Below are 26,050 nucleotides of genomic sequence, written 5' to 3'. Positions count from 1 at the left end.
CATCAAAAAAGCAAGAGAGTTCCAGAAAAATACCTACTCGTGTTTTATTGACTATGCTAAATTCTTTGACTCTGTGGATCACAACAAACTGTGGAACATTCTTCAAGAGATGGGAATACCAGACCACCTGACCTGCCTCCTGAGAAATCTGTATGCAGGTCGAGAAGCAACAGTTAGAACTGGACATGGAACACCAGACTGGTTCCAGATTGGGAAAGGAGTATGTCAAGACTGTATATTGTCACCCTGCTTATTTAACTTATATGCAGAGTATATCATGAGAAATGCTGGGCTGGGTGAAGCATAAGCTGGAATCAAGACTGCCGGGAGAAAGCGAAGAAGAACTAAAGAGCCTCTTGATGAAGGTGAAAGAGAAGAGTGAAAATTTTGGCTTAAAGCTCAACATTCAGAAAACTAAGATCATGGCATCTGGTCCCATCACTTCATGGGAAATAGATGGGGAAACAGTGGAAACAGTGTCAGACTTTGTTTTTTGGGGCTCCAAAATCACTGCAGATGGTGGCTGCAGAAATTGAAAGACGCTTGCTCCTTGGAAGAAGAGCTATGACCAACCTAGACAGCATATTAAAAAGCAGAGACATTACTTTGTCAACAAAAGTCCATCTAGTCAAAGCTATGGTTTTTCCAGGAGTCATGTATGGATGTGACAGTTGGACTATAAAGCTGAGCACTGAAGAATTGATGCTTTGAACTGTGGTGTTGGAGGAGACTCTTGAGAGTCCCTTGGACTACAAGGAGATCCAGCCAGTCAGTCCTAAAGGAAATCAGTCCTGAATATTCATTGGAAGGAGTGATGCTGAAGCTGAAACTCCAATACTTTGACCACCTGATGTGAAGAACTGATTCACTTGAAAAGACCCTGATGCTGGGAAAGATTGAAGGCAGAAGGAAAAGGGAACGACAGAGGATGAGATGGTTGGATGGCATAATAAACTCAATGGACATGAGTTCGAGTAAACTCCGGGAGTTGATGATGGACAGGGAAGACTTTCGTGCTGCAGTCCATGGGGTTGCAAAGTCGGACACTACTGAGTGACTGAACTGAACTCTGACATCACCGTCAGTTAGTGTGCACAAAAAATGAACAATCATCAGCATGGTTTACTTTGAAAAGCATGGGCTTTCCCATGATAAGTCCAAAATTCAAATCTTCCCTATGCCCCAGCCTCATGTGTGTGTAATCTGTGGCTTACAGGGCCCCATGCTTAGAAGGACTGTGCCTTTGCTTTATTGCTATTCTTTTAATAATTTTTGAACAAAGGAATCTGCATTTTCATTTTGCACTAAGCTCCACAAATTATGTATTCAGTCCTGACCTGCCTCTAACACACTAAGAATTTAGTGACCTTGGGCAAATTATGTAACCTAAAATCTTTTTCAGTGTTTTTATTATTTTAGGTTAAGAATTCTAGTTGCTGACAATGCACAGAATGGGAAACAAATTTGCAAATGATATATATGGTAAGGAGGTGGTATCTACAATGTGTAAAGAACTGTAACAACTCAACAGTAAAAAATGACAAATAGCCCAATTTTTTAGATGGACAGCAGATTGAAAAAACAGTTCTCTAAAGAAGTTGTTGTTGTTGTTTAGTCACTAAGTCATGTTCAATTCTTTGCTACCCAGTGGATTGTAGCCCACCAGGCTCCTCTGTTCACGGGATTTCCCAGGCAAGAATACTGGAGTGGATTGCCATTTCCTTCTCCAGGGGATCTTCCCGACCCAGGGATGGAACCCAGGTTTCTTGCACTGCAGATAGATTCTTTACTGTTTAAGCCACCATGGAAGATCAAAGAGGATGTACAAATGATCAATAATCATATGACAAGGTGCTCAATATGATTGGCCATCAGGGAAATTCAAATCAAAACCATGATGAGATGTGACTTCACACCTATTAGGATGGCTATAATCAAAAAGACAGATAATAACAGGTGTTGGTGGAGAAATTGGAATCCTGAATACTGGTGGGAATGTAAAATGCCATGGCCATTTCAGAAAAGAAGTCTGACAGTCCCTTAAATGGTTAAACACAGAGTTACCACAAGACCTAACAATTCCACTTCTGGATATACACCCAAGAGAAATGAAAACATAGTCCACACAAATCTTTATGAAAGCATTCTTTATAATCATGAAAAAGTTGGCCTAACTGGTGGATTTTTAAGTGATATAAGCACACAATAAAATATTATTTGACAATAAAAAGAAATGAACTGTTGATACATGCTACCACATAAATGAACCTTGAAAACACTGCAACGTGAAGAAGCCAGTCACAATAGATGACATTTTTTATGATTCCAGTGATATGAGTGTCTAGAACAAGCAAATATATAGAGACTGAAAGTAGACTAGTGGCTGCCTAGGGCTTGGGAGGAGTGGTGGGACAACTGGAGGGTGACAGCTAAGTCATATGAGTTTCTTTTTGGTGTAATAAAAATATTCCAAAATATGTTCTGATTTTTTGTTGTTGTTGTTTAGTTGCTAAGTCATGTCTGACTCTTCTGTGAACCCATGGACTGTAACCTGCCAGCCTCCTCTGTTCATGGGATTTCCCAGGCAAGAGTACTGGAGTGGGTTGCCATTTCCTTCTCCAGGGGCTCTTCCCAACCCAGGGATCAGACCCGAGTCTCCTGCATCTCCTGCATTGGCAGGTGGATTTTTTACCACTGAGTTACCATGGAAAGCCATTGTGATGGTTGCACTAAACTAAAAACTATTGAATTACATAATTTAAATTGATAAATCTGTATTATACATGAATTATGTCTCAAACCTAAAAAAAAAAAAAACAGAATTGTGTTTGCTCCACATCCTTATCAATATTTTGTGCTGTCAGTCTTTTTAATTTTAGTCTACTGGTGTGTGTATAGTATTGTCTCATTGTGGTTTTCAGTTACATTTCCCTTGTAGCTAATGATATTGAGCACTTTTTCATATACTTTTTATCTTTTTCTGTAAAGTAGCAGTTTTAACTCTCTTGCTCATTTTTAAATTAGATTATCTTTTTATTAGTGTTTGATGCAATAATTATCAGTTGCTGATACAAATTACCCCAGAGTTTAGCAACTTAAAACAACAAATATTTATTACGTCTCTGATTCTGAGGCTCAGGAATCAGAGAGAGGCTTAGGTGGATGGTTCTGGCTCAGAATCTTCACTGAGATTGCAGTCAATTCGTTAGCTGGGACAATGGTCATTTGAGTGCTCTCCTGGGGCAGAAGAGCCCACTTCCAAACTCACTCACATGCCTGTTGGCAGCCTTCAATTCTAGCCTCAAGGTCCTCTCTTTAGGGTTTCTTGCAAAGTAGCAGCTAGCTTCTTCCAGACTAAGTGATCCAAAAGAGAGCCACCAAGACAGAAGCCACCATATCTCTTATAACCTAATCTTGGGAATGAGGTACCATCACTATGCCCTATTCTATGGGTCACACAGACCACGCCTGGTACAGTGTGGGAGGGGACTCCACCAGGGCGTGATTACTGGGATGTCATCGAGGGCTGTTTGGAGGCTGGCTACCACTCTTGAATAGTTTTTTCTTCTCTCGTTGCCAATCAGTCATCCAGGCATACCAGTGATTTCTTTGCAACCTATCTCAGATTTGCCCACTCCTAACACCTCACTGCTACTGTCCTAGTACCCATATTCATGTTCATCCCAGATGTAACTTCTCTCTTATCTCTCAACCATCACATCCTTTACTGATTTTACTGATAACAAGCCTTCCTAGGATACCTTTTGACTTATTATTTAATTGCTAAAAAATCTCCCAGTCATCTATTACTATGCTGTTCAAGCTTCCCAGGTGGTGCTGGTGGCAAAGAACCTGCCTGCCAGTGCATCTCCTGATGTAAGAGAGGAGGGTTCGATCCCTGGGTTGGGAAGATCCCCTGGAGCAGGGCATGGCAACCCACTCCAGTATTCTTGCCCAGAGAATTCCATGGACAGAGGAGCCTAGCAGGCTACAGTCCATGGGGTCCCACAGAGTTGGGCATGACTGAAGCGACTTAACATACACACATGTTGTTCAACACCAGACACAAATGATACTGAGCACTTGAAAGGTGTCTAGTGCAACTGAGGAAATGAATTATTTTTAATTTAAATTTAACAATTGAACCAGTGACTAAAATATTTTTTAATATTGCTTACCTTTGAGCCACATTTCTGAGTGCCCTTTCTTTTCAACTTCCTCTCTCTGGCCACATGGAATTTCATACACACTTGTGGTATATCTGCCTCTCTCTTGGTGCTTTGTCTAGTCACTGAGGGCCTCTAATGATCCAGATGCTGAGTTAGGTGTTAGGCCCTGCAGCCTTGGAGTTTACATGGTGCAATGGGAGCACAGAGTAGGGCCACTTGTCATAGTCTAGGAATCAGAAAAGGCTACTCAGAAGAATTCAGGTTGTTCTGTTTTTTATCCATTTGGCTGCTTTGGATCTCAATTGCAACACATAGAATCCTCATTACATCATGTGAGGTCTTTCATTGTGGCCCACGGACTCTCTAATTGTGGTTCACAGGCTCAGGAGTTGTGGCACGGGCTTAACTGCTTTGTGGCATATGGGATCTTTGTTCCCCAACCAGGGATCAAACCCACCTCCCATGCATTGAAAGGCAGATTCTTAACCACTGGACCACCAGGGAAGTCCCTGGTTTAACTGTTTTGAGCTATAAATTGGTCACCTTAGATCCAGAGATCATGAGATTTAACCATCTGTTTGGATACTGGGGATGTTCATGAGTTCCAGCATTATGTGGATTTGGTAGGCAATGATGGGTTGTTTCTCAGATCATCAGCCAGTATCATGCTCAGTGTATTGATTCAAACAGCAGCTGATAAAGTTAGGAGCATGAATAAAATAGGAAATTTCAAAAACAAAGATGGTTTCTGTTAGAAAAAAAAATCTGTGTATATATGCACAGAAACACTAGAAGAATATATACCCAAAATGTTAGCAGCAGTCATCCTTGGGTGGTAGTAGAAACAGGGGTGACTCTCTACTTCGCTATTACAATTTATATTTTTTATTGTTTCTCTTGAGAGTAAATAATTGTTTTGCAACAAAAAGTGGTTTTTAAGGACATAAAAAACATTACACAAGACCTACCACGTTTTCTTTGTAGGTGATTCCCCAAATACTTTTTGGATGAATTTGCGATGTGCACTAGGTTTCTAGTAAATTGCCACCAGGTGGTGATTACATCACATCAAAGATGGAAAGACATGTTTTTTTCTTAAGGTAGTGTCTCCAAATCAGATTCCTTATGTAAGAGCTTTCATTTATTGCTTATTTTGATATAGTGCATGCACAATTGTGTCCTTAATAATTAAAATAATAATACATGCATAACTCTTATATATACAGCCCAAGATATAACACTGACATTATGAAGCACTGTATTTTCAAAAAACATAAGCCTTGGTACATGATAATAGTACAAACGTCTATTTGCATATTTCTAATAATGGGCATATTTCTAATATGTAATGTCAAATTAGCATCATTATTTTGAAATATGCATACTATATACAGTCTTGAGGATTTCAGTTTAGCAATAAATATTTTATATTACCACTATAACATCCCCAAATTAATAAATGTGTAAATTGACCTGTCCTACCAAGTTTGATAAGTAGAGTTACAAATACTGTGATGTTAGCAAGGTCAACTGGAAACTATGTAATCAGGAAAACATTTTGTGATAATTATAGCCTTTAAACTCTTCTAGGTTTCCCTAGAATTGTATGCATCTGTACAATGGGCTTCCCTGGTGGCTCAGCAGTAAAGAATCCTCCTGCAATGCAGGAGCCACAGAAGATGGGAGTTCCATCCCTGGGTTGGGAAGATCCCCTGCAGGAGGGCATGGCAACCCACCCCAGTACTCTTGCTTAGAGAATTCCTCATACAGGAAGCCTGGTGGGCTGCAGTCCATACGGTCGCAAAGAGTCAGACACAATTGAAGCAACTATACACACATGCATACATAGCAATAATAATATGTAGGAAGACTAAAATTTATCTTAAAGTATGCATATACTTCACTCTTATGAACTTTGGATTTCTTAATATTTGCTATTTCTTTGGAGGAGGAGAAATAAAATCAAATGACTGTCAAAATCATATGTTTTTCCACTTACATGAGAAGACTTCGAGTCCTTTTCAGAGTCATATTTTTATTGTTCTGGTGTTTGGTTGGTGAGGTTTGCTACTATTAATGCTACATTCACTTTCCCAAAGATAAAAAGGTAACAAACGAGAAACGTGAATATCAGTATTCTGTGCAGCCTCAATGCTCAGAAACCCTCCTTTGAGACCCTTGCCTCCAAATCTTAAATTAAAAAAACCAAGATAATGCATCCCATGTTATTAGTGGTAAGATCAATCAAAATTTGTAAAATTTCTGCCTGTATTTAGGAGCAAAATTGTCACTTAAAACAAAAAGATAGTGGAAGGCAAGATCACAATATTTGTTTGGTGTGTGTTTTTAAGATTCAGAGTGGGGACTTCACTGGTGATCCAATGGTTAAGAATCTGCCTGCCAATGTAGGAGACACAGGTTCGATACTTTGTCTGGGAAGATTCCACATGCCACGGGGCAACAAAACCTGTGTGCCACAACTATTAAACCAACGTCTTTTCCTCAAACTGCAGTGAAGACCCAGCACAGCCTAAATAAATAAATGAAATTTAAAAAAAAACCTTCCTGCCACAGAGTGGATGAGGTAGGAAATAATATGCAGCTGATGAAAAACTTGTGATAAATCATAACATCAAAGATTTCTTTTTGGGGAAAACACTTTTCCCCAAGTTTTAAGTTATGACTTCAACAACAACGAATTAGAGATAGCTGCAGCTCTACTCTCATCTCCTCCTAGACCCTGGAGTATGTTGAGGACAAAACCTCCATAATCACCCAGAAGATAAGACTATCTAAAGTGAAGACAGGGGCTTTCCTGGTCGCTCAGTGGTAAAGAATTCACCTGCCAATGCAGGAGCCACTGGTTCAATCCCTGATGTGGCGGAAGATGCGCCGGAGCACCTAAGCTCGTGTGCAACAACTACTGAACCTGCGCTCTAGAGCGCAGGAGCCACAGCTACTGAAATCCACGTGCCCCAGAGCCTGCGCTCCACAGCAAGAGAAGCCGCTGCCATGAGAAGCCTGTGCAGTGCAATTCAAGAGTAGCCTCTGCACCAACAACTAAAGAAAAGCCTGCACACCAGTGAAGACCCAGCATGGCCAAAATTAAATAATTTTTTTTTTTTTAAAAAGGGAAGATGAGCAAGAGACCAGAAATGGCAGTGGGGACATAGATGGTGACTGGGAATTAGCGTCCTTTTCCTCATCTTGGTGTCAAGCAATAGTCTGCAACTTTCATTAACTCACTGGTGCTCACAGAAGCATCTGCTGAACCACATTTGTTGCTGTTTCCAAGGTAAAATTTAACTGTATATTCAGGTAATATATTTAACTTGTGAAAAAAAAAAAAAGAGGAAAAATGTTTGATCCCTGGTCAGGGAACTAGATCCCACACGCGTGTTGCAACAAAGACCCAAGATCCAGAGTATCTCAACTAAGACCAAGTGCAGCCTAAGGCAGAAACAAACAAATATTAAAAAATAAAGCTGTGTGAACAATAACAGCCAAAACAGGAGTTCAGTATATGTTCTTTCTAATCTTCCAATGTGTTCTTTCGAAACTTCCTTTGTAGAAATTTGAGACTGATCACACTAAGCAAACATTTCAGTAAACATTTCAGTGTCAGCATATCCTGTAGGGAAAAAACACTTTTCTTTTCATGAAAAGCACTTCGGATAAAAAGTTCAGTAACTGTAAAGACATTTGAAAGCTAAAATTATTTTTAAGTTGTTAAGTGTTAGGATTATATACTTGTTTCCTAATATTACCTAAGTAACGATGAACTTTATGGATCATAGAAGGAAGTCACTAAACAAAAGAGATCACAGTATAATTTGCATATGAAAGATCTACTTGTTTCCACTGGCCTTTCCAGTCTCTTGGCTTAAGGTTTTACCAGAATAAGTAGGTAACATGAGGTATGGAGGGTGTGGTTTGGGGTAAGAATTGGATTCTGCATATTAGACATCTTAAACAAGCTTCTTAAAGTTCTATTTTTGAATGCCTAAGAAGTTTAAAGAATTTTAATGCACCTTTCCCTATGAAATTAGTATCATACTCATGTTTGCCATGTAATATCCAAAAGGTAGATTATAAAATTAACAGTTCTAAAAAAAAATGCTGGGCAAATGTATTTCAAAGCAAAAATCAAAAAAGGAAAAAGCAATGAAGATATAAATATTAGAAATATAAGCTAAAGAGTATCAAGGGGTCTCCAACAAAAGTTGATTTTAGGACTTTACATGGATAGCTAAAGTAAACAAGGAAATATTGAGGAATATTTAACAATTGGAGGAAATGACTCATTGATAATATGCTTGCTCCAGAGGTTAACCTTTGTACTTGAACAACAGAGAATTCTACACCTAATCAGCAGGGACTGAGCTGGGCAGTTAATTTAAAAAGTGTTCAGATGAAGCAAGGCTATCCAGTGTCCCTACCCTGAATATTTTGCTCTCAGTTTCCAGCTTTTAATTCCCTTGAGACAGAGGAGAGCTCAGATCCTAAGTATCCATATGTAATACTTCAAGGCTTTGACGTTTATTCTGTTTCACATCTTGGAATTCAGTAATCAGCCCTTCTACGGAAAGGTAAGTGAAAAAAAGATAATTCTCATTTTATGAAGTTTAATGCATGTATGTGTTTGGGTTTTGTTTGTGTGTATAGAGTGTGAGAGAGTAAAGATACACTCAGGCCTGGTGAGACTGATAGAGATAAGCCTATGTTCCCATATACTGGGAAGTGCCTATAAATATATCTGCATGACTTGTTCTAGAAATTAACCCTTTGCTTTTGTGGGATTTCAGCTATGTGTAGCCCTCAATACCACACTCAAAGCTCCCTACTTTATATAGTTTAGTTAATTTCACTGTAATTTAAGAAAAATTCAAGGAGTTTTAAATATTCTATCAAAAACATTAAGGATTCTTCTTCCCCTAAATTCTTCCATAAACCATGGATATGCTTTATTTTCATGAGTTGTTCCATCTTTTCTAAGGCGAGTATAAACGATTTGTATTAATTAATGAATTTTTTTTTTCGCTGAGTCTTCGTTACAGCACACTGGCTACTGAGTTGTGGCTCGAGGGCTCCAGAGTACAGGCTCAGGAGGTGTGGCACACCCACTTCATTGCTCCACCACAAGTGGAGTCTTCACAGAGCTGGGGTTGACCTCCTGTCCTCTGCACTGGCAAGTGGATTCTTATCCACTCCACCACCAGGGAAGTCCTATCAGTTAATGATTTTTAAAGGAAAACAAAAATAAGATTGTGCAATACGGTGCTAGAAATCTCATAACTAAATCAATTCAAGTTTAGTTCTTGTTTGAATAACCTACATTTCTGCCTATTTGTTAGCTACCTAACATCCTATGGTTGAGTCATTTTTACAGATGCCTAACAGATAAGATATAGGTGCAAATGCTCCAAAACCCATTACAATCCAGCGGATTACAGTCAACACCGATTTCAAGTTTGCAACAGCTGATTTCAAGCTCTGAAGTGTGACAGTGACAGGCATGTAACACTGATCCATGTGACAACAACTGGTGACCTCAGTGCTAGCTTGATATGACTGAGTGAAGGATATGACTGAGTCTAGGAGGCTGTGAGCACTCCCTGCTGACACTACTATATTGACCCTTATGCTAGAGGTCTTGGCTAATATGTCATTAAAAATCATATTTCAAAGGAATATTTAATGATATGGTGAAATGCTCATAAATGATTATTAAAGGGCAGTTTACAAAACAGTATGTTTGGAAATATTTGTGGAAAATATATATATATATATATATATATATATATACACACACACACACACAGAAAAGATGGAAAGTTATACTCCAAAATGTTAACAGTCACAGAATTTGGGATGCGTTTTGTTTCATTCTTTACATTTTCCATATTTTCTCAAAGTTTCTACAACTTGTCTTCATAATGCATTGTTTTTATAACCAGAAAAGTGGTTAATAAATTTCATCTAAAAACAAATATTTTGAATATTTGGAAGGAATTTTGATGAAGAGTTACCCAGTTTGCTATTAAAAAGCTATGCCAGGAACTTCCCTGGTGGTGCAATGGTTAAGAATCTGCCTTGCAATGCAAGGGTCACGGGTTCAATTTCTGGTCTGGGAACTAAGATCCCACAAGACGAGGAACAACTAAATCCACATACTGCAATTACTTAGTCTGAGTGCTGCAACTAAGATGTGATGCAGCCAAATAAATAAATACAATAAATAAAAAGCTATGACTTTGGCACAGCAATTCAGAGGTGGATGAAGATGAACAAAAACAAATAGAGGATCCAGAAATATAGCCTAGAGCATAAAAGAATTTAATACATGATCTATTTGTCATCAGAGATTAGTAGGAAAAGGATGTCTGTTCAATAATGATGTCAGGAAAACTGGCTAGATTTTTGAGCCGGGGAAATCAATTTAGAGCGTCCCAAAATAACCTCTAGGGACTTCCCTGGCAGTCCAGTGGTTAAGACTTTGCCTTCCAATGCAGGTTGGATCCCTGGTCAGGGAGCTAAGAGCCACATGCCTCCCGGCCAAAAAAAAAAAGACAAAACAGGAGCAATATTGAAACAAATTCAATAAAGACTTAAAAAACTTACAGATTATTAAAGACTTAAATCTAAAATATCAAATAGTGAAAAATAGCAGGAGAAATAAAAGTGAATATTGATCTGATCTTTGGTTGTAAAAGGATTTTCTAGGCATAAACACAAAGACTCATAGATTTGACTACACACAAAAAAATTTTAATTTGTAATAATAAAAATTCATCATAACAAATTACTCACAACAAATGTGACAAAGAGTTGCCATATGCACTATATTATTAATTGAATTAAACAGGGTAAATAGTAAGACTACAATATTACTAGTTTGTGAGCTCCATTAGGGCAGAGGCATAATTGTATTGTTTATCATTTATATCCATTAGCAGAATACCTAGATACAAGGAATTATATGTGGAAGCTGCTGTATAACACAGGGTCGTCTTGTGTTGGAGTGGATGGAAGACGAGAGGGGCGTCTCAAAAACGAGGGGATATACATATATATGGGCTTCCCTGCTGGCTCAGACAGTAAAGAATCTGCCTGCAATGCAGAGACCCAGGTTTGATCCCTGGGTCGGGAAGATCCCCTGGAGAAGGGAATGGCAACCCACTCCAGTATTCTTGCCTGGAGAAACCCATGGACGTAGATGCCTGGTAAGCTAGAGTCTATGGGGTCACAAAAGAGCAACTAACACTTTCACTTATGACTCATTCACATTGTTGTACAACAGAAACCAGCACATTGCAAAACAATTATCCTCCTTATATACAATAACTAAAAAAAAAATATGTATTGAATAGATAAAAAATGGTCAAACATGAAAATGCAGCTAAAAACAGGTGGGAAGGAAGAGGATAAAAGGAAATATAAATGGCAAATAGACAAGGGAAATAAATTCACTAATAATAAAAATGTGATTAAAATTGTGATGAGAAACTAGGAAATGTTGGGGGGGGGTGGTTTGTATTTCATAATAGATGCAGTAACGAGAAAAGCAAGATCATTCACAGTGAGGAGGGTTTTGAAGGGCAATGGGCAAAATCATATGGTTGACCGTGTGATTCTAGGAATCTAACCTAGAGACATATACTAGACACTTGATATTTATGAAGGATATATCTTCCAGACTCTTGTACTCTCCAAATCTGTATTTTTAAACTGTGTTCCAAGGAGCCCTGGGATTCTGCAGGCATGTCCTAAGGTCTGGTTCAAAGATGAGAAAGAAGCTTCTCCCAAATCTATATATGACTTTTGTCTCATTTATATGGTATACCTGATATTTAAGAATATTTCCTTAAAGATTCCATGGAAAACATCAAATTTTAACACCACCATACTGTAGTGGATGATATCTTCAATAAAATGCAACTGAGTGTTTCTTGTCAAAAAACGTATGGAGAAGTGAACAATAGTCAGAGGGTTACATTCCCAAGCACTGGCCTCAGAGTAATTCAAATTCCTGTTTCAGGAAACTTGTAAATCATTCTACAATTACCTTGCCAATACCTGAAAGCTCAGATGTAAAATATGATGCATACAAAATAAAAGATTTGTGTTTTACGGTGTTCACCAACGTGCCTTCCCTGGTGGCTCAGATGGTAAAGCGTCTGCCTACAATGAGGGATACCCGGGTTCAATCCCTGGGTCGGGAAGATCTCCTGGAGAAGGAAATGGCAACCCACTCCAGTATTCTTGCCTGGAAAATCCCATGGATGGAAGAGCCTGGTAGGCTACAGTCCATGGGATCGCAAAGAGTCGGACACAACTGAGCGATTTTCTTTCATTTTCACTTTCAGTGTTCTTTAATCCATCATTCTGTCTTAATGGGAACCAACTTCCACTTAGATGCTGCAACAGAAGAGATTTTATTGAGCTGACTATTTACAGAAACTTAGGGTTAGGTTTGGAGAAGGCAATGGCACCCTACTCCAGTACTCTTGCCTGGAAAATCCCATGGACAGAGGAGCCTGGTAGGCTGCAGTCCATGGGGTCGCTAGGAGTCGTACACGACTGAATGACTTCACTTTCACTTTTCACTTTTATGCATTGGAGAAGGAAATGGCAACCCACTCCAGTATTCTTGCCTGGAGAATCCCAGGGATGGGGGAGCCTAGTGGGCTGCCGTCTGTGGGGTCGCACAGAGCTGGACATGACTGAAGCGATTTAGCTGCAGCAGCAGCAGGGGCTGCCTTGCAAGAACCCTAGAGGCCCAAAACATCAAAAAAAAAAAAAAGAGGTGGGGGGAAAAAATCCCCCAACCTTCCTCCTTTTTCCTTTTGCTACTCTCCAATCTACTGTTGGGCTCCCTGAGAGCTTAGTAAAGAATCCGCCTGCAATGCAGGAGACCCCAGTTTGATTCATGGGTTGGGAAAATCCCCAGGAGAAGGGATAGGCTACCCATTCCAGTTTTCCTGGGCTTCCCTTGTGACTCAGCTGGTAAAGAATCCGCCTACAATGCGGGAGGCCTGGGTTTGATCCCTGGGTTGGGAAGATCCCCTGGAGAAGGGAAAGGATACCCACTCCAGTATTCTGGCCTGGAGAATTCCATGGACTGTATAGTCCATGGGGTCTCAAAGAGTTGGACACGACTGAGCAACTTTCACTTTCAATCTACTGTTGGTTCACCCACTGCCCAATCCTCAGAGGAAGCCAGCTGGCAACAGAGCCCAAAGAAAATAGTCTCTGAAAGTTCTGCCTTTTGAGGACAGAGTACGGCAAAGAAGGAAGGAAACAGGATCTGGCAAGCAGCAAGTAGGAAATAACCAGCATACTTACAACAGGGCATACTGGGAACCCAGATGTCCAATAACAGCGGAATGCATAGCTAAATAAAGGTACTGACCATTCTCCAGTGAAATAAATAATGGTACTCAAAAGATCATTGTGTATTCAGGGAGTACACAGAGAGAGGGAAAGTGAATTTGGGGGAACTTTTCTCAAACCGTCAACTAAAGGCCTTGTTGTTGCTCAAGCAAAGTTTCTATTTTTACTTATTTCAAAAACAATTACATATTCACTATTGGAAGCATATACATACAACAAAAAGCCCCAGATAGCTACAATCTCACCCCTATCCCAAGGTCACTATCAACATCTTATAATATCGACAGCTTGTATTTTTCCAGTTCTTTTTCTATGCATATATACACATAATTGGGCTTCCCTGGTAGCTCAGTCAGAAAAGAATCTGCCTGCGGTGCAGGAGACCCAGGTTCCATCTGCGGGTCAGGAAGATCCTCTGGAGAAGGAAATGACAACCCACTCCCATATTCTTGCCTGGAAAATCCCATGGACAGAGGAACCTAGTGGGCTACAGTCTATGGGGTTGCAAGAGTTGGACATGATTTATCAACTACACCACCACCACCATACACATAATTATGTTGAATTTGGTATAACATAGTGTTCTTGCCTGGAGAAGCCCAGGGACGGGGGAGCCTGGTGGGCTGCCATCTATGGGGTCGCACAGAGTCGGACACGACTGAAGCTACTTAGCAGCAGCAGCAGCAGCAGATATTCTTTGGTAAACTGTATTTTTCCATTTAACAAACCATGAATACTATATCATGCAACAAATATCATTCTGAAAATTTTTTAAACATTTAAAAACTTTAAAAAAAACTTGTTTCACACTTGGTTGAAATGAATTTCTATCCTCAGACATTTAGTTGCTTTCTTTTTGACTATTACCGAATTCACCATGATCAACTTTCTTGCAGTCAACTCTTTGCACGCATTACTGATCTCAGGCCAATTTCAGGCCACAACCAGTTTTTCTACAACATTCAAGGTAATGGCGCTCATATTTTTGCAGAGTTAAAAAAAAAAAAACCACACAGACAAAGAAGAAAAGCAGGAGAGACGTATGTGGCCAGCAAAGCCTAAAGTATTTACTGTCTGGATTTTTATAGAAAATATTAGTCAATCCCTGCATTATGAATTCCCAGAAATGTAATTTTTGAGTCCAAGGGTGTGAACATTTTTGAGGCTTTGATTGCATTCTGCCAAACTGCCCTCCAGAAACACTGAGGTAAGTTATGCTTTTCTCAGCAGATGAGCTTGCTCATTTGCCATACATCCTGTCTCAAGGGTCGGTGGCCCGAATTGTTAGCTCTATTCCCTCACTCCCTTGAAGGTGCATTTTCTTCATTTCTACATTTTCACTTCTCTTAAAAATACTTTGGCCATTTGCATTTGACTTTCATGATTTAACTAATTTATATTTTGCCCATTTTTAAAAACAAGATATTTTATTTTTAAGATCTTATTAAATGAGGACGTTACGTTCATATTTCATATATAATGCACATTTTTAAAAGATTTTTTTAATGTAGACCATTTTTAAAGTTTTTATTGAATTTGTTGCAACATTGCTCCTGGGTTTTTTTGGGGGGCCACATCACATGGCATGTGAAGTGTTTGATCAGGGATTGAACCTAAGCCTGCTGCAGTGGAAGCGTGGAGTATTAATTCTGGACTACGGGAAGTGCTGCTTGCTGCTTCTGTTTTACGGTTTGGTTTTTTGGCCACAAGGTATGTGGAATCTTAGCTCCTCAACCAGGGATGGAACCCACAGTCCCTACACTGGAAAGGGAAGTCTCAACCACTGGACCACCAGGGAAGTCCCTATATTGTATATTTTGGAGTAATTTTTACTTTTACCGTATGGGTTTCTTTGATGAAAGAAGTTGAAAATTCCATAGTCAGATCTGTCACTTTCCTTTGTAATTTTATCCTTTGTTCCACACTTACTTTGAGATGAAAAGCAATTCACTTATATTTTCTCTTTGCACTTTTAAGATTTTTTTTTTCACTTTTAAGATTTTTTAAAAACTTTAAATCCTGCTCAAATTTAGTGTCTGAGAATTTTTAAAAAGTATGAACAGGTAAAATAATGTGAGTCCCCGAGTCATACTGCTGAGTTCAAACGTGGTCTCACCACTCTGGGCTTCCCAGGTAGGGCTAGTGGTAAAGAACCTGCTTGCCAAGGCAGGAGACATAAGAGACTTGGGTTCAGTCCCTGGGTTGAGAAGATCCCCCGGAAGAGGGCATGGAATCCACTCTGTATTCTTGCCTGGAGAATCCCATGCACAGACAGTCCATAGTGTCCCAAAGAGTTGGACATGACTGAAGCGACTTACCACACATGCATGCTACATAGTTGAATAAATTGGTTAACCTCTCTAAGTCACAGTTTTGTTGTTTATTAAATTGAGATTAACAGTAATCCTAACCATAGGATTGATATAGGAATGAATAGCTATAAAAGACAAAAGCACTTAGCCATTAGCTATTATCATAGCAGCAGAGAATACTCCAGGCAAAATAAATAACATGTATAAAGGCACAAAGGAATGAAACAAATTTATGCATTTAGGAAACTAGATGTGGTGTGGTAAAACGGGGTGTCAAGTGTGAGGGGGCAGGGTTGACAGATTGGAGGGGGAGAGAAGCTTTGCCTAGAAGCTTGCTCTCCATAGGACGACCGGGGTAGCGGGAGCCAGTGAAGGCTTTTAAGCAAGCAACCCACTGAGACGTGCAATGTAGGGTGAGCTCTGTGGTAGCAAAGTGGAAAGTGGAATAGATTCAGTTGCAGATGAACACAGCTTTGTCACAAAAACATCCTGCTCCACCCTTCACTCCCCCAGTTCCTCCTCCCTCGGGGCAAATTCTTTGCTCTCTCTATTCTGGTATTTGCTTCTTTACTTCCAAAGATCATGTTCAAACTATTTCTTGACCTTTGTCCATCAAAGATAGAAATGGGATAATGATAAATAAACAATAACAAAGGAAATGGACCTAACGAGCCCTAAGGGGATGGATCTAAAAAATGAATCTGGAGAGACAAGAAAGAATGAATCAGCTGGACTTGCTAGTGAATGAAAGCCGGGTAATGGAGTTGGGGTGGGAAGGAGGAGAAGTTGTCTCAGTCAGACATCACAGAAGCAGGCTGGGAGCAAATCTGTCTGGGAGACTAACCTTTCAAGCATCATTTCCTGGACTATGACAAGTTGAGCATTACACCAGACCCATCTTGGTGGTTTCCCACTGCTGTGAGGACCAGGTCTTGATAACTCAGGAGGTTTGGGGAAATGGGGATCAGAAAATCTGGTAGCTAGAACACTAAAACAGAGCACTGTAATTTCATGCCAGGGAATGAGTATATAGACAGTGGTCTCCTCTGCCCTCCAAGGTGGAAGGGCCCAGTTCCTCCTACATGAGCCTGTTTGTCATTTGGGGTCCTGCAGACGTGATCATTTCTTAGGTGTGCCATGAAGTGATAGGATGTGTGAAGGGCTTTAGAAGGCCCAGGGTGCTCACTAACCACATCCAGCCTGCTGGGCCGCCGGCCAGCCCCCTTCTATTCAAAACTCTGTAGCCCTTTAAAAATGTCTACCCTTCTCCCTGTCACCACTCATTCCTATCTCCACCCAGCATTCAAAACCATCCTTAAGGTATGCTGAATCCCACAGTTCAAAGCGTTTAAGAGAGAAGAGTTTCCTACCCACGGTGTGCTTCCGGTCAAGGTGGCCTTAAGCCCACACCGTGTAAGTCAAGCGCCCAGGAGAGGCTGCGCGGGTTTGCCGAACAACCCGCACGCTTGACATTTCTAGTAGAACAATGGGACCCCACTGTCACCCTCAGGAAGTCCATCTTCACAGCTGCCAACCCGTTCGTCAAACCCATAATCCTCAAAAAAAAAGGTGGGGGGGGGTACGGAAGAATGGAAGAGGAAGATACTAAAACCGAATTTGTGGGCGATTGCAAGAACAAAACAACAGTGCATTAGGTGACCCTGGAGCCCTTCTCTTCCTGGCACTTCGCTCTGAATCATCACGCTCCACTTGTGACGTTGCAGACTCGGGCAGACAGGCGTGGGATGCCCGCTTCGCCCCGGGAGCCTCGAGGCGTCACCGCGGCTTTCCACGCCGCGGTCCCGGGGGACGCGAGGGGGCGGCGGCTTGGCGGATGCTGCGGTCTGCGATCCCGGGCCGAGCGAGGCCGCGAGCTGCCCGGCTGCGCCTCGCTTTCGGACGACCACCGCCGCGCTCCCCGCCCCTCGCCCTGGAGCTGCGCCGGCGGCCGTACGCCCGGCGCCCCTCGCTAGCCTCGCACTCCGGGCCACCTCCTCCTCCGCATTTTCCGCCTCCTCCTCCCCCGCCTCTTCCGTTTCTGGAGGGAAAGGCTGCAGCCTCCTTCTGGGCTCCGCATCCCGGCTTAGGTAATACGTTTTCCTCTTTACGCGCCCCTCGCCCCGGCGCCACAACCTCCCTTCCTGCTCGGATCTGGGTCTCCCCGCTGGGCGAACAGCACGCACTCATCGCCTCTCCGCACGGTAGGTGAGTAAACCTGGGTCGGGAGGGCGCCTTGCCTCTCCGCCCGGCCTGTGATGACCTCTGTCCACTGCAGCGAGCCCGCCACCCAGCCCGGCCCCCTCGCTGCCGCTACCAGCCGGGCGGAGGAGCTCTCGAGTCCTCTGGCTCCCTCAGCTACGCAGAAACTGCCCGAAAGAAATAGACGGAAGGAAGAAAGACTGGCAAACAACTTTTTTTTTTTTTAACTCGATCATTAGCATTTTTAAGTCGTAGAAGCTCATCTGACTGTAGCCGAGCGCCGTGGTCCAGGTTCAACAGGTAGATGGCGTAGCTGTCAAGCGCCCCCTCGTTTTGCTTTGAGAGATGCTTCCAAGTGTCCACCAATGTTGGCTGACGCTAGTGACCTAAGATGAATGTAAAATAAACATGAAGGGACTATATTTAGAAGCCTTTGCCTTCTTGCTTTTAATCCCCTGCATTTTGAAAGGCTGTTTTGTGAGATGTGCATAGTTATTTGGTGTGACCAGAGTAGAGGGGAAAATAGTTCACATGGGTTTGGCCGAATTAAGTATATTGTTAAGATACAAAGAGCGTGAAAAAAAATTCCCTAGATTATTTATTACACTCATGAAGAATACATAGAAACGATTAGAGTATTTGGGGGATTTTTCCGTTTTAAAGCTACTTTTAAAGTGTTGAATAAGCAGAAGTTTGCCCGCTGTGTGAATGCGTTCACTTTCACAGAACAGTGGGTTAAGGCTGTGTGGATAGACCTCTTGAGTGCATCCCACATGTTGAATAAAACCTTTTTTGTTACTTTTTTCCTGTGACTCCTAGCTTTAAAAATCAAAGAAATTGATAAGGATCAGCCGTACTCAGCCTGATAATAGTCTAATAATGAAAATAATCTACCGAACCACTATTGACTGATGACTTAGCTAAGTGACCTAATTTTTTACTTTTTAAAATAGGGAATATTAAGGGGAGAAAGGTAATAGAATAGTTCGTTTTTTCGAGGCAGATATTTGTATTCTTAGAATCTACTTTTAAGCTCTTGTGGATTTTTAAACTACTCTTGAAGTTAGTTCTTACTCATAGTCATGAAGAAGATTACGTAAAATGCATAAAGTTACAATTTATTTTTTCATAGAATAAGCTACCATTTCTTTTCAAGCTTTTGGACTAAATTACCACTTGGTTGGAAATTGCAGCTTGGACTCATACTACTTAATGTGAAATGTCTTATTATAGATTTAAATTACAGCTATACTAGTGGTAGTTCTGAAAAAAAAATCATGTCTAATTTGAAATATAAGGCCTATTAGGGCGTCTGTGGGGTCGCACAGAGTCGGACACGACTGAAACGACTTAGCAGCAGCAGCAGAGGCAAACAAAAGCTTTACAGTATTCATTATACATTTATTTCTGCTTTTATTTCTGTCTCTGATACCAATTAGAATATGTCTTAATCCATTTCATTTTGTAGACAAATTGCCTGAGATAATGGTGATAATAAAACCATGTGTCTTCATTTATTAAGAGTGAGGATGCTATATTTATGAAATTTTTCTAGATATGTGTCCTCAATAAATGTCCTTGTTAAAATATTTTGAATCTTAAGCATTAATTGCTTAAGCATTAATAATTGCTTAAATTAATGAAGCAAATACAACTCTCTAGATTGATGTTTTTGTTTGATTTGGAGTTTAGAGATGAAGGAAGAGCTGAGGGTACTTTGTTTCTCATCTCTCATGATTGGTGAGTAGCAGTCCCCAAACTTGTCTAATTTTTAAAATTACCCAGGGACTAAAGAGCACATGAGAGGAGGGGAGGACAGCATTGGTTCTAAAAGACTTCCAGTTTGCTACCTGGGATTTTCTGAATCAGAATTTCTAAGGGAAAGAAGATACTTAAAATAGGTCAAAATGATAAAAATTTCAAAGGGCAAACCAGAACAAACACAAAAGGCAAGATTGGAAATCACAGATAGGCAATAACTGTTGCTGATATAATCTTTTACCATTCCTGAAGATAACATGTTCATAAATGGAAACTGTGGTTTTGCTAATGTGATAATGTCACACATTGAGGAAATCTGAAACTTTTATATCATTCTTAGTCAAGCCTTCCAGCGTGATTGAATTTAGCAAAGATTTTTACATATTCAGTCTCTTTTTTGTGGTAGGCAATCTTAATTTAAGTTCTTTAATGTTATAAGAGCATTTTATTAATGGATATTTAGTGCAGGTTCTGCTTTGTTGACTATGCCAAAGCCTTTGACTGTGTGGACCACAATAAACTGTGGAAAATTCTGAAAGAGATGGGAATATCAGACCACCTGATCTACCTCTTGAGAAATTTGTATGCAGGTCAGGAAGCAACAGTTAGAACTGGACATGGAACAATAGACTGGTTCCAGATAGGAAAAGGAGTACGTCAAGGCTGTACGTTGTCACCCTGCTTATTTAACTTCTATGCAGAGTACATCATGAGAAACACTGGGCTGGAAGAAGCACAAGCTGGAATCAAGATTGCCAGGAGAAATATCAATAACCTCAGATATGCAGATGACACCACCCTTATGGCAGAAAGTGAAGAGGAACTAAAAAGCCTCTTGATGAAAGTGAAAGTGGAGAGTGAGAAAGTTGGCTTAAAGCTCAACATTCAGAAAAGTAAGATCATGGCATCCGGTCCCACCACTTCATGGGAAATAGATGGGGAAACAGTGGAAACAGTGTCAGACTTTATTTTTCTGGGCTCCAAAATCACTACAGATGGTGACTGCAGCCATGAAATTAAAAGACGCTTACTCCTTGGAAGGAAAGTTATGACCAACCTAGACAGCATATTGAAAAGCAGAGACATTACTTTGCCAACAAAGGTCCGTCTAGTCAAGGCTATGGTTTTTCCAGTGGTCATGTATGGATGTGAGAGTTGGACTGTGAAGAAGGCTGAGCGCCGAAGAATTGATGCTTTTGACCTGTGGTGTTGGAGAAGACTCTTGAGAGTCCCTTGGACTGCAAGGAGATCCAACCAGTCCATCCTAAAGGAGATCAGTTCTGGGTGTTCATTGGAAGGACTTATGCTGAAGCTGAAACTCCAGTACTTTGGCCACCTCATGTGAAGAGTTGACTCACTGGAAAAGACCCTGATGCTGGGAGGGATTGGGGGCAGGAGGAGAAGGGGACGACAGAGGATGAGATGGCTGGATGGCATCACCGCCTCGATGGACATGGGTTTGAGTGAACTCTGGGAGTTGGTGATGGACAGGGAGGCCTGGTGTGCTGCGATTCATGGGGTCACAAAGAGTCGGACACGACTGAGCGAGTGAACTAACTAACTGTGAAAGTAATCTACAGCAAAACATTGTACCTGATCATTTTTCTTTCATATAACAGCCTTATTTGTTACTTCAGGGAGGACCAGCATGCAAATTTTAGTATCTTATTTATAACTTTTATTAAAATGACCCAACACCATCTAAAAAAAGAAAAAAACAAAACAAAACTTGGGCATAAAATTGGTTAATTATATATGAAAACGAATTGACAAAGTAAAATATTAATTATCTATAAAAGAATTCATTCAGATGAATTACCACATGGGAAGTATTTGTTTCTTTCTGTCTCTATTCCTTTGGCACTCTGTCTTTTTTTTTTTTTTTCTTTTTGAAAGGTGGAAAAGGGTTCCTTGCTTTCTTGTTTTCATTTTAATCAACTCAGTATTTAACATCTTTTAACTTAATTATCCAAGTTTAAATTAATGTAAGTATTTGCTAACTTTATCAATAGATACTTACATTTGTCTTTTTCTTTACAGAGTGATGATGGTAGGTTTCCCTTGATACTAATGAGAGCTGTAATAAATAGAAAAGGATTAAATTCAAATGACTAAAGGAAAATGGCTAAGGTAATCCTAATGTACTTAAACTTAAAAAAAAAAATCAGAGAAGGCGATGGCACCCCACTCCAGTACTCTTGCCTGGAAAATCCCATGGATGGAGGAGCCTGGTAGGCTGCAGTCCATGGGGTCACATAGAGTCGGACACGACTGAAGTGACTTAGCAGCAGTTTGAAAAATAGGATCTCATCTCCCAAGTTCTAGAAAACCCCTCTAGCTAACTCCTTGGAGTTTGCCACAATGACATATAACCCCATATAATCTCAGTTTGATTTGGGAATCATGAAAGATCTGTTTTTAAAATATGGCTGACTGTAAGCTTCCATGAATAGCAAAAAATGAGGGAAATAAAAATGGAAAAATGAGATCAAGAAGATAAATATTAACCAGCTTAGACAATTACCTGTGGTTTCAGGATTAACAAGAATGCAAGCGCATTTAGTATATTAATGTATTGGAATGGCTTTAATGAACCTTTTATATCTTTTTAGTATTTTGACCTTTTCAAGTAAAAGGTACTATTTCTTTGTGTTCCTTAAATATCTGTTAAAAGTAAACATTCACCTCTACAAAATGGAAGTAGAATGATAAGATATAGGCTGCCAGAAATCCAGTCTGCCAAAATGACATATAATGTGATCTGTGATCTTTGCTTTCTTGCTATAATATTCAGAGAATATATTTTAGGTCATGTAATTTATCACTGCAGAAATAAATAATAATAACCATCTTCTAAAATGTTGTGTTAAGAACTCCTTTGAATCATGTTTCCTCACAATTATAATCCTAAAATTTACATAATGAATAAACCCTTACAGATTAATCTTAGTGCAGTAAAATCCTTTTAAACATATTTATCTCAAATGGAATGATATCAGTCAGTTAAATTACAGAATTCCCACTGTGTATCATGAGGGGATAAAAAATTGTGTGTCCTGTTCTCGAGGAACTTAAAACCTCTTAGAGAGAGAACAATTAGAATTGGGGTCAGGGGCTTAGGCCTTCTTCACAAGGTTCACTAACCCAAACCACTGTAACCCGGAAACACAATTTAAGTATAAAAACCAGTGTGGGTACTTCCCTGGCAGTCCAGTGGTTAAGACTCCTTGCTCCCAATGCAGGGGGTATGAGTTCAATCTCTGGTTGGGGAATTAAGGTTCTGTATGCCACACAACACGGCCAAAACAATAAAACCAGTGTGATTGCAGTGTAAAATCAAATACAAGGTAAAGAGCCTAGTGCTCTTTTTCAACTTAATTTTCATGACTTCTTCCCAACCTTGTTTTTTTTTTTCATTCAACCAACAATATTTATTATGCCATTCCTTATTAGGTTGATGATAAACATCAAAAGCTTTTGAAATGTACGTTTTTTTGAACTTGTAATTTTGTGTTTTACTCTTTAAAAATCATAGTTAAATACATATAACATAAAATTACCATTTTAACCAATTTCAAGTATGCATTGCTCTTGCATTAAGTACATTTCCACTGTTATACAACCATCATCACTATCCATCTCCAGAACTTTCCTATCATCCCAAATTGAAACTCTGGATCCCTTAAACAATAACTCCCCATTGCCAGCTTCTCCCAGCCCTGGTAATCACCATTCTACTTTCTGTCTCTATGAATTTAACTATTCTGGGTTCCTCATATAAGTGGAATCATACAATACTTGTTTTTTTAAGCCTGGCTTCTTATAATTAGGATAATGTTTCCAAGGTTCATGCATATTGAGGCATATGCCAGAAAATGTCATTCCTTTTTAAGGCTGAATAATATTCCCCAACCTCTTTTATCTGGAAAATGGATAATTAAAAAGTCAGAAAATTTGGAACTGGAACAGACCATAGAAATCATCTCCTCCAATCTCCCTGTCCTTTCTTTCTTTTCCTTTTTTATGTTTGCAAAAATGAGGAAAACAAGTCCCTGAGAGCTTACCCATGTGGCTAAGGTTTTACACCTGGTTGGTTAAAGTCCAGGCAGAGCCTAAGAACCAGCTCTCCTGTGGCCTAAACATGGCTCCTATAGACCATAAAAAGCAAGTGTTAAGTGAGTTGGTGCCAGAAGTAAGTGTTTCAAAGTTCAGAAGAAAAGATAAAATGACTAAAAATGTTACATTCAAAAGGAAACATTAAAAATGGATTTGAGGATTAATAAGATTAATGATACTCATGGAGAAAGCAACCTTAGATATGCAGATGATACCACTCTAATGGCAGAAAGTGGAGAACTAAAGAGCCTCTTGATGAAGGTGAAAGAGCAGAGTGAAAAAGCTGACTTTAAAGCTCAACATTCAAAAAACTAAGATCATGGCATATAGTCCCATCACTTCATGGCAAGTAAAAGGGGGAAAAGTGGGAATAGTGACAGATTTTATTTTCCTGTGCTCCTAAATCACTGTGGATGTTGACTACAGCTATGAAATTAAAAGACCTTATTCCCTGAAAGGAAAGCTATGACAAACCTAGAGAGCAAAGACATCAGTTTGCCGACAAAGGTCCATACAGTCAAAGCTATGGTCTTTCCAGTAGTCATGTATGGATGTGAGAGTTGTACCATAAACAAGGCTGGGTGCCAAAGAGTTGATGCTTTCGAACTGTGGTGCTAGAGAAGAATCTCGAGAGTATTCTGAATATTCATTAGAAGGACTGATGCTGAAGCTGAAGTTCCAATACTTTGGCCACCTGATGCGAAGAGCCAACTCACTGGAAAAGACCCTGATACTGGCAATGATTGAAAGCAAAAGGAGAAGGGATTGATAGCAGATGAGACAGTTAGATAGCATCACTAACTCAATGGAAATGAATTTGAGCAAACTCTGGGAGATAATTGAGGACAGAGGACTCTGGTGTGCTAGTGCATGAGGTTGCAAAGAGTCAGACACGACTTAGCTACTGAAAAACAACAAGATTAATAATAGGATTAACAGCTACCAGACTGATATTCTGCTGGAAAAGATTCTTTCTACAAGCCATACTTCTTGTGTCTTTTCTTTTTGTCTTGAATTAGGCATTAAATTTTAAAATATTTTATTTTTTCCCACAATTAAGATAGCTACACTGAATCTACTTTTTTTTTTTTTTAATATTCTATATGATTTCAGGTTTCATTTCTGACACCTCAGTGGTATGCTAAAAACATCTTTTAGCATACAGAAGTTTAAGTGTGTAGTTGGAAGGCAGCGGATAGAAAAGAGCTTATAGTTAGTGAAAATGTTTCTAACTCTGGAGGAGAGGATAAAAAGGAGTCACTATCAAATTTAAAAGTATTTCTAAATGGAATATTTTTTCATACTTTTCAAATGCATTCTGAGAAGATATTGAAGTCTATATTTCAATGGCAATATTATACTAATGTGAAATACTTATGTAGATCAACTTTTTTTCCAGCACTTAATTTTTGTTACAAAAAAAAGTCAATATAGTTGACCCTTAGCCAACCAAGGCAGTTGCAGTAGCTAATAGCGTTTCCCTGTTCTGCTCCTGAATACCCAGTGAGAGACATCGCTGATGGTTGAACCTGGTGTTTCCTTAAATTGTCGAATAAAAATAGCTGAGTGACATTCCCTGTCCTCAACCCAGATCTCCTGGATCAATATCTCCAGGGGAAGTCTAAAACTCTATATTTTTAATGAATGTTTCAATTAATTCTTGATCTTACGCATTTGGAAAACACTACTTTAGCACAAGCTCTCACTTAAAAGCTACCAGAATAACATTTGAGGATAGAGGCTGTCTTTGTGCTCTATTGCTTTGAGCCCCATCAGTGAGCAAAAATGTGGGCTAATGTGGTCCAAGAGCAGCCTCAGTAGGGCTAGGGTGAGGTAGACTGATCAGCCTAGAGACAGGCTTGTATGTCAACATTGTTTGAAGGATGGGAAGAAGGGAGAGAGAAATGTGAAGGTTAAATAGATGAATTTACATATCCCCTAGTTAATGTCTTCTCTAACGAAGCCAAATTAAACTTACCATTTTGGGCCATTTAATCAATGAAATTAATCAAGATAGGTCACTGCCAGATGACAGAGCATGATATCAGAATCTTCTTTGGTGCTCAGAAATGTAGTTCATTTGCTAATCATCCAGATACA

The 26,050-nt window shown here is 39.8% G+C and overlaps 1 protein-coding gene across 3 annotated transcripts in view; it reads left to right on the top strand.

The window, feature by feature from the left end:
• The first annotated feature begins 8,581 nt into the window (after window positions 1-8,581).
• The window catches only part of INPP1 (inositol polyphosphate-1-phosphatase), a 36,009-nt gene continuing 18,540 nt past the window's right edge, over window positions 8,582-26,050 (top strand). Inside the window, exon 1 of one of the 3 annotated variants that reach the window (XM_027555385.1) lies at window positions 8,582-8,758. The gene's annotated coding sequence lies outside the window, so the exon portion shown is untranslated. Of the gene's footprint in view, window positions 8,759-17,580; window positions 18,080-26,050 lie in introns of those variants that run through there. The other 2 variants (XM_027555363.1, XM_027555369.1) reach the window with 2 other exon arrangements.

This window comes from Bos indicus x Bos taurus, chromosome 2 (assembly GCF_003369695.1).
Source record: "Bos indicus x Bos taurus breed Angus x Brahman F1 hybrid chromosome 2, Bos_hybrid_MaternalHap_v2.0, whole genome shotgun sequence".
NCBI lineage: Eukaryota > Metazoa > Chordata > Mammalia > Artiodactyla > Bovidae > Bos > Bos indicus x Bos taurus.
This window is presented reverse-complemented; position numbering and strand designations above follow the sequence as displayed.